We start from the raw sequence: 9,780 nt of genomic DNA, 5'->3' as shown, positions 1-9,780 counted from the left end.
TGAAGGGGTGTCGGAGCCGTGCGGGAGCAGTGAGCGAGAAAGGGAAACTTTGTCAGGATCTCGGGGTCCACAGGGCAGATCTTAGATGCTGGCCTGGGAGGCAGAGGTCACCCACTGTACCGCTCTGCCGGCAGCTGCACTGAGGGGCTGCCAGGAAAGCTCAAACCTCTCCTGCAGCCTAAGCAGTTTGCACAGGGCATAGGCCTCACGAGGCTTTTGTAGACACCCAGGGACAGACATGGAGAAGTAACAATTCCTGCTGCCCACAAGGACCAGGCACTCTGGGGCAGAGGTTCCATTCTCTCGGTCACCCCCAGATAAGTGCTGCCCTCACCATCCCCCTCATGCAGGTAGGAAGCTGAGGCTCAGGGGTGCTGGAGGACTTGCTCAAGCTCCCACAGCTGGCAGGGCCTGGACTTGAACCCAGGGCTTTCAGGCCAGGTTCACTCCCTTGTTCCTCACTGTGTGAGCACAGAGCACAGGGAGAGGTTGGAGTGACCAGGGAGACTGCATGGAGTAGGAGGCATTTTCACTGGGCGCTGAAGGGTGATTAAGAGCAGGGGGTTTAGAGCAGGGATAGGCCTTTCCCAGAAAGTGAGGAAAACGAACTAAGGCACAGAGGTAAGCAGCCAGGAGGGCAAGGCCACAGGTCAAAAAGGAGTCCCTTCAAGGTCTGGATGAATCTCTCCAACTCAACTCAAAGGAAGAGCTGGTATTCATTGTCTCCTGGGAACAAAACTCTTAGGCCAAGATTTAAACATTCTCTTCCCTCTCGAAAACACATCTCCAGTCTCAAGCCTACATTTTTGGCAAACTCGTTCCCTGAGGCTCCTGGCATTCAGGAGAAATGATGCCCCAGGAGGGAGGCACACAGTCTCCAGGAGGGAAAGGGGCCCAGGAGGTCGGGGGGACTGACAGGGCAGGGGCAGAGAAGGAAGAGGGAGACAGGAGGCCTGGAAAGGGTTCTTCTCTGGAGGGGCGCCACCAACAGAAGGAAAGGGAGGGCACCGGTGCCCGCTACACGCAAGCATCCTGGTCCTGTTGCGCATGCCGTTGGCGGTGCTTGAACTAGATGACCCTTGAGGTCCCAGTGCGCCTTTCAGCTAGCCGTCATGGACAAAGCACCTGCGAGGTGCAAGGTGCCACTCTGTTCTAGGGCAAAGGACTTCCCACCTCTGCGACAAACTACCCCTGCAGCAGGAAAGTGAACTGGCTTCCAAACGGAATGGTCGTTGGCTCAGCGGGACTAAGAGCAACCAGCAAGGCAGCGGGGAGAGATGTTACTCGGTTAGAGACGCCCTGATGGAAGGTCTTGAGGACAGACCCAGCTGCTGGAAAGGGCAGGAACAGGCAATCAGCTGGCCGGAGGGGGCTGGCTCGGGGCTTCAAAGACTCGGCACCCGTCTTCACTGGCACTGGGACCACACGACACTCATACACAGGCCTGGAGAAGCGCCCAGCCCAGTGGAGACGACACGTAAAAAGCGTGTGTGAAGGATGCTTCTCTGGCCCACCAACTCGGGCTTGGGGCAGTGGCGTGCTAGAGGATGTGCTGTGAACAGAGGCCTTAACATCTGTGTTATGAGACGTGGCCTCTTGTGCTCTGGTGACCCACCTTGAGCCTGGGCCCCGGAATGAGACACATGGAGTAGACCTGGAACCGAGTCTTCCTGACCCACCGCCTTAGCCAGACTCGCTGCAGCCATGAGTGACAAAATAAGTACTTCCTGTAAGAAGCCACCTGGTTTGGGGTCGTTTGTTACGCAGCATTTTGCAGCAGTAGCTGACTGATACAGCTGACTGAAGGCCCTAAGTTGGAGGACAGCTGGTCAGCGCAGACTGCCAGCCCCACCTCTCCGTCACATGGCGCTGAGCTCTGTGCCGTCTCTCCTGATAGATGGGCTGGCTCTGGTCTCAGTTCACACGTCTGCTGTGGGACGTTTCTGAAAGCCCCAGGGAACCAGCACATGCCAGTATTCTGAACTTTCCCTCCATGTCCCTCAAACCACAACCTCAGACAGCACGTGGTCTCCGTCCCAAAGCACAGCAGAGGACAGGTACATAAAATATCTCACCTCCGTATAACACGTCACCAGCTTCCCACCCTGCGATGGGACTGCACTTAACGTCACCCTCCCTCCCTTTTCCGTTCAGCTAAGCCCACATTTTGGGTTTTCTTATTGATGGTGTCCACTTCTGGGCCCCCAAACCTGCTTCAGTCAAGATTTCATTTTGCTGCGTGTAATGGCAACTCCATTCTTCACAGTCAGAGCCCCAAGACAGGGTCATCTGTGCTGGACGCTGCTCCCAGCAGACACCCAGAGGCTCTGGGGACCCTACGTGGGAGGGGACAGGCACATGCACACATGCATGTGCACACACACAGGCACACACACACGTGTGCCCACACACAAATACGCACACTCACACATACATACCTGCACACACAGGCACACACGTGCACACACAGGCACACACACTTACATGCACACACACATACATACCTGCACACACATACACAGCCGCACACACACGTGCGTGCACTCACACACGTACACACACACCCTCTTCCCCACATGCTTGCCTGCTCACCTCAGCCCATCCCACTGCCAGGACGTCCTGGCCAGGGCCCAGAGGCCCTTCTGTGGACACACCAAGCAGCAGTTTCTCTCCCTTCTGATGACATGGGGTGGGGTAGCCCCCCTTCTCCCACTGAGCCCCTCTCCACGGGCTCCCCCCACACCGTGCAGGGACGTGGGCCTGGCCATGAGTCCAGCAGACTCCCCAGGCCATCGCTCCGCTCCAGCAATCCCAACACAGCCCAAACCCTCCACGGCCTCTCGTGGCTGCCCAGCTAGCTGCCTGTCTCTGACTGCAGGTTCTGGCCATGTTTGGGGGTCCCACTGCCACCCCCATTTCCCAGCCTGAGCCCTTCTCAGGCCAGGGTCAGAACTCCACCATTCCCTCCCTCTTCGTGGCCCCAGGGTTCAGCCTCCTGCCTTCCCCTGTAGGTGCCACAGCCTTGGGGGCCTCCCTGATCCTAGTCCAGCTGTGTGCCCTAAGGCAGGTCACATAACCTCTCTGAGCCTCAGCAGCCACATCTTAGGACAGGACAGGGAGCCTGGGCCCTGCTTTAGTCCTGAGCTCAGGCTTGGCCCAATCACGGCATGCAGGGTACAGGGCGCGCTGACCTGCCTGTCGGGGTCCTGTGCCCGCCCTGTGGCAGGGACATCACGGCTCCTCAACTAAAAGCCCCACTGGAATCATGTGGGCGGGTGGATGAGTTCCCACACATCAGGGATGCCGGACAAACCAAAAAGCAGATGTGCTGTCTCCCTGGCATGGGGGCACGGGGATTAGGGGGCTGGTGTGTGTGCAGGGCCTTCCAGCTCCAAAGTGACCCTGCGACACCGCCTTTCAGCTCGTCCACTGTTCTGAGAACAGCTCCCCCTTCCAAATAAAAGCCCCTCCGTGGCCCCAGGCTGGCTGCTGGCTGGAAACCTCTGGGTTTTAACTTAAATGTCCAGAAGGGCTGGTTCCTGGACCCCGATCTGGAAGGAGGTGTGGACCAGATGGAGGGAAACGGGCCTGGACAGAAACCTGCTGGTCAGCAGAAAGTGCAGCAGGGCCCCAAAGCAGGAGACACTCCATAAAAACCCCACTCAGCCACGTCAGTGCCAAGTTCATTTCCCCAAACACTCCCTTTTGTGCTCACACACTTCAAGGTGATGCCTGCATCGCCAACCTCCCGCAGAGGACACATCCGAGCGACTACAGCCAGTGAGACAAAGGTCATCTGGCTCTTCCTCCCCACACAGCCTCTCTCTCTGATCCACACGTCCTGCAACCTTGAGGGGAGGGCTTGCCTCAGGGTCCAAGACCCCAACTCAAAGGCACAGAGACTGACGAACCTGGGAGGGGCGGGATGGAGGGGCGAACCCAGGAGGCGGAAAGCTTACAGGGTCCCCACGATGACACAATTGCCTGGAAGAGATTCCTGAGATGTTCATTGATAAAACAACCAGGGGAACGGAGCCGATGTGTGGGGAACAACTGAAAGCTGCAATCTAGCAGAAGCCCATTTCCCTGTAAGCGTTGCCTATAAAATTACCCAAGAAAGCGTTCTTGGAATTTAATCACATCCCCCAGTGCTATGCCGAGTCTCAGGGGATTGCTTGGCGCCCACATCATTCACTTAACAAACAGTGAGTGAAAGTGCGCTGTCCTCTCAGCCCAGCTCCTGGGCTGACATCTTAGAGGGCAACGGGGGCGGGCTGGAGGGGAGGGCACTGCTCCTTCCTGTGACATCTCAGCACCCTGGGGACATCAGCCTTGGGACCTGCCGTCTACTGCCAGCGCAGGGCCCAGTGAGGCGGAGAGGAGCTCACCCCCCACAGAGGAGAGCACCTGTGACTTGCCGCTGGGCCATCACATCTGTGCGGTGCGCGGCAGTGGGGCTGGGCCGAGCCTTGTCACCTTCGATGATGTTTCTGCACTTACAGCACATGTCACCTGACCGGAGGTCCATCTGGGGCTTCCGAGAGAAGCTCTTCACGCTTTATCAACTTGTGCAGGGCTCAACTTTTTTCAACACACACATTTCAGTTTTGCAATTTAAAAAAAATGTTTAAACAAGAAAATGTCATTTACGCGGGAAGGTAGGATTTTGTAAATCAAAAGGTGGCTTTTGTGTTTACGGAGACCTTATACAGCCGCTCTTTGATTTGGTCTCCAAAACGCCCCGGGCGATACACATCAGCCCGCTTTAGAGAAGAAGGGACATCGATAAAATGTAGGTCATTGTCCAACTAGAAAGCAATGACTTGCCGACAGAGCCCAGGGCCAGCTCAGCACCCACATTTCCTCATTCCCATGCAGTTCCTCTCACCTGTCACGTTCCTTTCACACCTGTACCATCACACTACCTTTGGAGCCTGCGCAGAAGAGAACTGGAATGACATCTCTGTGATTTGCCGCACCGTGAGACCACAGCATGAGGGCAGGGAGCCTGGAGCACCTCACACAAAATTGAAATCTGTGCTTAAATAAATGTGGGGGAGGGGGGAGGTCAGGGGGATGACTGTCGGCACTGTACTGACTCAGGAGAGACTGGGTGCCTAGCCCCCACTTACCCCTCACAACCTCCCTGTCGGGATGTGTGGGGGCCAGAAAGTCTCCTTTTCACAGGAGCAGAGGCTGAGGAACGAGGTCTGGGGGTTGGGTGTGGTAGGGCTGGGATTTGAACCCAGGCAGCCCAGCTCCGAGGCCCCCACCCCCATCCCTGTACCTCCTCTCCTGGGCATGCAGGACCCCCAAGAGCCAATGCACAGAGACAGCAGTGGGCCCTGACATGGGGGGATGCAAAGGGGGGGCGAGTTTTCAGACAGAGCCCAGAGCAGAGCAGGGTCCAGAGCCAAAAGCCTTGCCACGCACCTGGCGTTTAGGGAGTGAGGCAGGGAAGATGTGACTCCAGGAGGAAAACGAGGCCAGCCCAGGCAGCGCCCTGTAACTCAGGCTGAGCAGAGATATCTCACCCTAAAAGCAATGGGTGGGGGCATGACAGGCTTGCGCAGGTGATTGCCAAGGTCAGGTCTACCATTTAGAAAGAGGACTGGCTACGGCGTGCGAGGTGGGTTAGAGGTGAGAGACCGAGGCAGATGGAGCATCCCAGGCCACCAGGACAGTGGCCGTGAGGCTGGGCCACTCTGGCGGCTTCTCGGTGACCATACTGCACACAGTTCTCCGCGTCCCACAGCAGGCTCTAGCTGCAACTTTCTACGCCCCATCTTCACCAATACAGGAAAGGTCTCATGCACTTCCCACCAGCACCTGACTCGGGTGAGCCAACAAGAGCTACAAGGCAGGCACAGCACTCACTCAGGGGCCTGGCATTCGTACTGAGCCCCGAAAGCCAGGGGGCTGCTATGGGCTGAATGTCTGTGTGCACCCCCATTCTCATCTTGAAGCCCTAACCCCAGTGGGCTGGCACGTGGAGGCAGAGCCTCTGGGAGGCGGCGAGGTTTGGGTGAGGCCATGAGGGGACTGGTGCCCTTCTAAAAGGGAGAGAGGCCACAGCAAGGCGACCACCGTCACGCAGGAGGAGAACCCCACCGGCACCTGAGCGCTGGCTCCCTGGTCTCGGACTCCTGCTGTCACTGCAAGCACGTCACCGTGTGCTGAGCCCCCGTCTGTGGCATTTTGTGACGCCGGCTGTGCTGAGGGAGTCGGGGCTGGGGCGCCAGCAGAGGGCTCCTCGTCCCTCTGCGACATGGGCCAGGCCCGGCAGGATGTCTGTCCCCACTGATAGATGAAACACTGAGCCTCAGAGGGAAAAGGCCACTGTTCAAAGTCACACAGTTACTGAGGCAGACACCCCTGTAGGAGACGCGTGCCGTTGAGACCCACGTTCAAATCCTAGATCCCCTCCAACTGTGTCACCCTGGGAAATGGACTTCGCCTGAGTCTCAGTTTTACCCCTAAAATGGGGATAATAGTATTTACCACAAAGAGCTGTGTCAACATTTAAATGCAATTTTATATGTGAAATACTGTTGTAAACTGCAATGTTCTAGGCGTTCTACACATTCGTGAGCTGTTACGACAGCATTTTACCTCACAAGCAAGGCTGGCTTCTTTATTAGATGCTCTTCTCCCCTGGGAGAGCTCTTAGCCACCCTTCAAAGCCCCCCATCTCTCCTCTGGGAGGATTCCTGTGACTTCCCCCTGGGGGTTCCAGAGTACAGAACTCAGAGGCAGCTTGTCCACCACTGCAGAGACCTGCAGACAGGCTGTCCCCCCAGCTCAGAGAGCAGCGACTGGCTCCACGCCTGGTCCCACAAAGGGGCTCAGAAATGTTTGCTTAATTAATGCAAAAAAAAGAAACCTGCATTCACTTACCTCCTACTTGGCACCAGACAGTAAGCTACTTGCTTTCTCTTCGTCCCTCCATCCCCGTGAGTGGAGTGCTCCTTACCTTGGAGAACTCAGAGGCTTGTCCCCTGGCCTCGGCCAATGACACACAGCAGCGTGGGGCTCTTCCCGACAGAAGCTTCACACCCAGGGCAGGACTTCTCAGCCTCTTCTGTGAGACTTTGGCAGCGTTCCTGGGAGCAGGCTCCCCACGCGCCTGGGTCCAGAGCAAGGCAGCTCGGCCTTCCTTCCCTCGGCCCCCAACTGTCTCTGGGCGCGTGGCCTGTGTTTCTGTGCAGAGCAGGCAGACGTGCGGGGCGTTGTCACCTCTGGAGTCAGCCCCAGCCAGTGTGGGACGACCCCAGCTTCCTGCCCCTGGCTGTGGCCCCCTGGCATGGCGGCTGTGTACCATCTGCAGGCAGCCCTGGTCGTGCTCCGCTAGCTCCCTCCCCGCCCTCTCCTCCTCCATTTAGCCACTGGCACTTCCCGGGCTCATCTCCCAGATAAACTGCTTGGTACAAAGCTTTCTGTCGAGGCCGGCTTCTGGGCTTCTGGGGAGCGCGCCCTCTCAGATGAGAAAGACTTGTTGCAGGGCCCTCAGCAGCCCGTGAGGGGCATGGGATTTGAGCAAATAAGCCTTTGTCTCAAGCCTCTGCTTGGGGTGACAGCCCTTGGTCACGGCAGCATAGCTTAGCCGAGCTGGAAACTATGACACCGTCTGGAGCTAAGGATGTAAGGCTCAGGGTGTAAGTGACAGACTAGGGTTGCCTCGAGAGCCATCCCACACCAGAGCACATGCTCTTAGCCGCCTACTATGTGCTGGAGGAAGGAGGGAGGGTGGAAGACAACCCCGCCCGGCTATAAAGGACCAGCAGGGACAATGGCTGCAGCCCAGGGCTCCTGCCTGCACGAGCTGGCCAGGGTTCTCCACCCAGGACTCTCGGACGGCCTGTGGGCCTCTGCCCGCCTCCCCTCACTTCCCAGCCCCGTAACAGCAGTTTCTGCCCCGGCAGTCAGACCTTGGGGGGCAGCACACATGTTGGCCCAGGGTCTGGAAAAGATGAGTCTCCTCTGGTGTCCATATTCCTTCCCCAGCCGCCTCAGGGAAAAGCCGGCCAGCTCTGCATGCACGTACGCACTGAGAATGGCCTCAGTGCCCACCGTGGTCCTTCCTGGGGGCAGGGTTCTGCCTCTGGAGGGGCATCGGGAGGCAGGGAGGGAGGGAGAGGATGACACTCCCTCAGAACCCCTTGGCTGGGCCGAGGGGTCATTCCAACCGTGTGTTTCCCAGCTTCTGCGGTTTCTTGGCAGCTCCACGCAGGCCCTGGAAATTCTCAAGGTGTTTCTGTTACTCATCCCTTATAGCTTTAATAAGAAACAGGCAGAGGGGGCGGGGAGAGGCGGGCTGCAGCCCCTCTTGGACCTGAGTCACCCTCACAGCCATGGGGACAAGACAGGCCTGAGGGTGGGGGACGACTGCAGACATTTTCCTGGTTAACAATTTAGTTGCTGCTGCTGGACCAGTCAGCCTCCCGACCCTTGGGCGACCTCACAGGCTGCATTCTTCTAGCTCTTTCTCTGTAGGCCTCGGCCAGAGCCCAGAGCGTGGATGGTGTGTAAAACCTTCCTGGCTGGGTGTCCACTGTCTGTCTGTTTTCTGGTCTCCCCAGGAACTGAGACGTCCTCCAGTGCCCACAGTGCCCATCCAGGGCCACCAGGCCTGGGCAGGTAGAGAGCTCCCCATGCTAGAGGAATGCAACCCAGGGAGCCACGGACAGAGATGGCCCCAGGCGCCTCCAGCAGCCAGCTGGGGTTGCCCAAGTACCTATTCACGGGGGACCCTCCGCGCCCGAGCCGGCTGGAGCATCGGGAAGGGGAGTGTGGCCAGGCGTGGACCCCGTGCTCACACACACTGCCTCTCTGAGCTCTGACTCTTCTCTGGCTAATGACCGATTCGAGCTCCTCACAGGAGCGTTTGAACCACAGTGCGCTTGTGATGAAAACCTGAAACAGCCTGAGAGTCCAATTCTCTCTCATGTCCACAGGCTTTCGAAGAGGCTCTCCTCGGGCTTAGAGGACTTGGCTGCCTCCTCTCTCCTTCCCCATCCTGCAGGTGACCCAAGGCCACCCTTACGCCACCGCTGTGGGAAGACATGATGGTGCCCAGGGCAGGCGCCTGGGCCACACCTGGCATCCACAGCTGTCCTTCCAAGGCTCTCGGGGAGAGGGCTGAGTGAACACAGGAAACTGGCTCTTTGTGCAGGAATTTCAACGTGAACATCTGCGGCCCCTTCTGGTGGCGTTTTCTTACCAAGAATGTCCCTCTCAGTTTGGAGCCTGCATCTAGCGAGGAGTGGTGGGGAAATTGGCTGCCGGGTTGTCAGGACCTTCTTCCAGGGAGGTCTATCCACCTGGGAACCTTGGTTTCCTCAGGGTGGCGGGTTCAGGGGTATCACCTGTAGCACTGAAACCAACAAAGTGGGTGAAGCATGAGACATGACGACAGGAACAGCAGTGAGGTAGTGCTCTGAGATCCAAAATAATGGTCAAATACAATGGAGAGAACACAAGCAATGCCCACCTCAGGGGACAACAATGTGGCTGTGGGCCCAGGCTGGGATCTCCCCTGGGGCCTCACAGAGACGAGGTGCCAGCAGGCTGGGCTCTTACCTGGGGTTCATCAGGTTGCTGGCAGAGTCCAGCTCCTGGCAACAGCAGGTCAGAGGTCCTCGATTCCTTGCTGGCGGTCAGCCATTCTCTGCTCCCAGAGGCCGCCCGCGAGCCTTCTCACATGACCCCTCCACCGGCAAACCAGCGGTGGTGACCTGAGTCTTTTGGGTGCTTCGAAGCTCTCTGACTTGGCTTGCTGGA

The sequence above is a fragment of the Rhinolophus sinicus genome, chromosome 1, assembly GCF_057876585.1.
Source record: "Rhinolophus sinicus isolate RSI-liver-muscle chromosome 1, RSI-T2T, whole genome shotgun sequence".
NCBI classification, from domain to species: Eukaryota; Metazoa; Chordata; class Mammalia; order Chiroptera; family Rhinolophidae; genus Rhinolophus; species Rhinolophus sinicus.
This window is presented reverse-complemented; position numbering follows the sequence as displayed.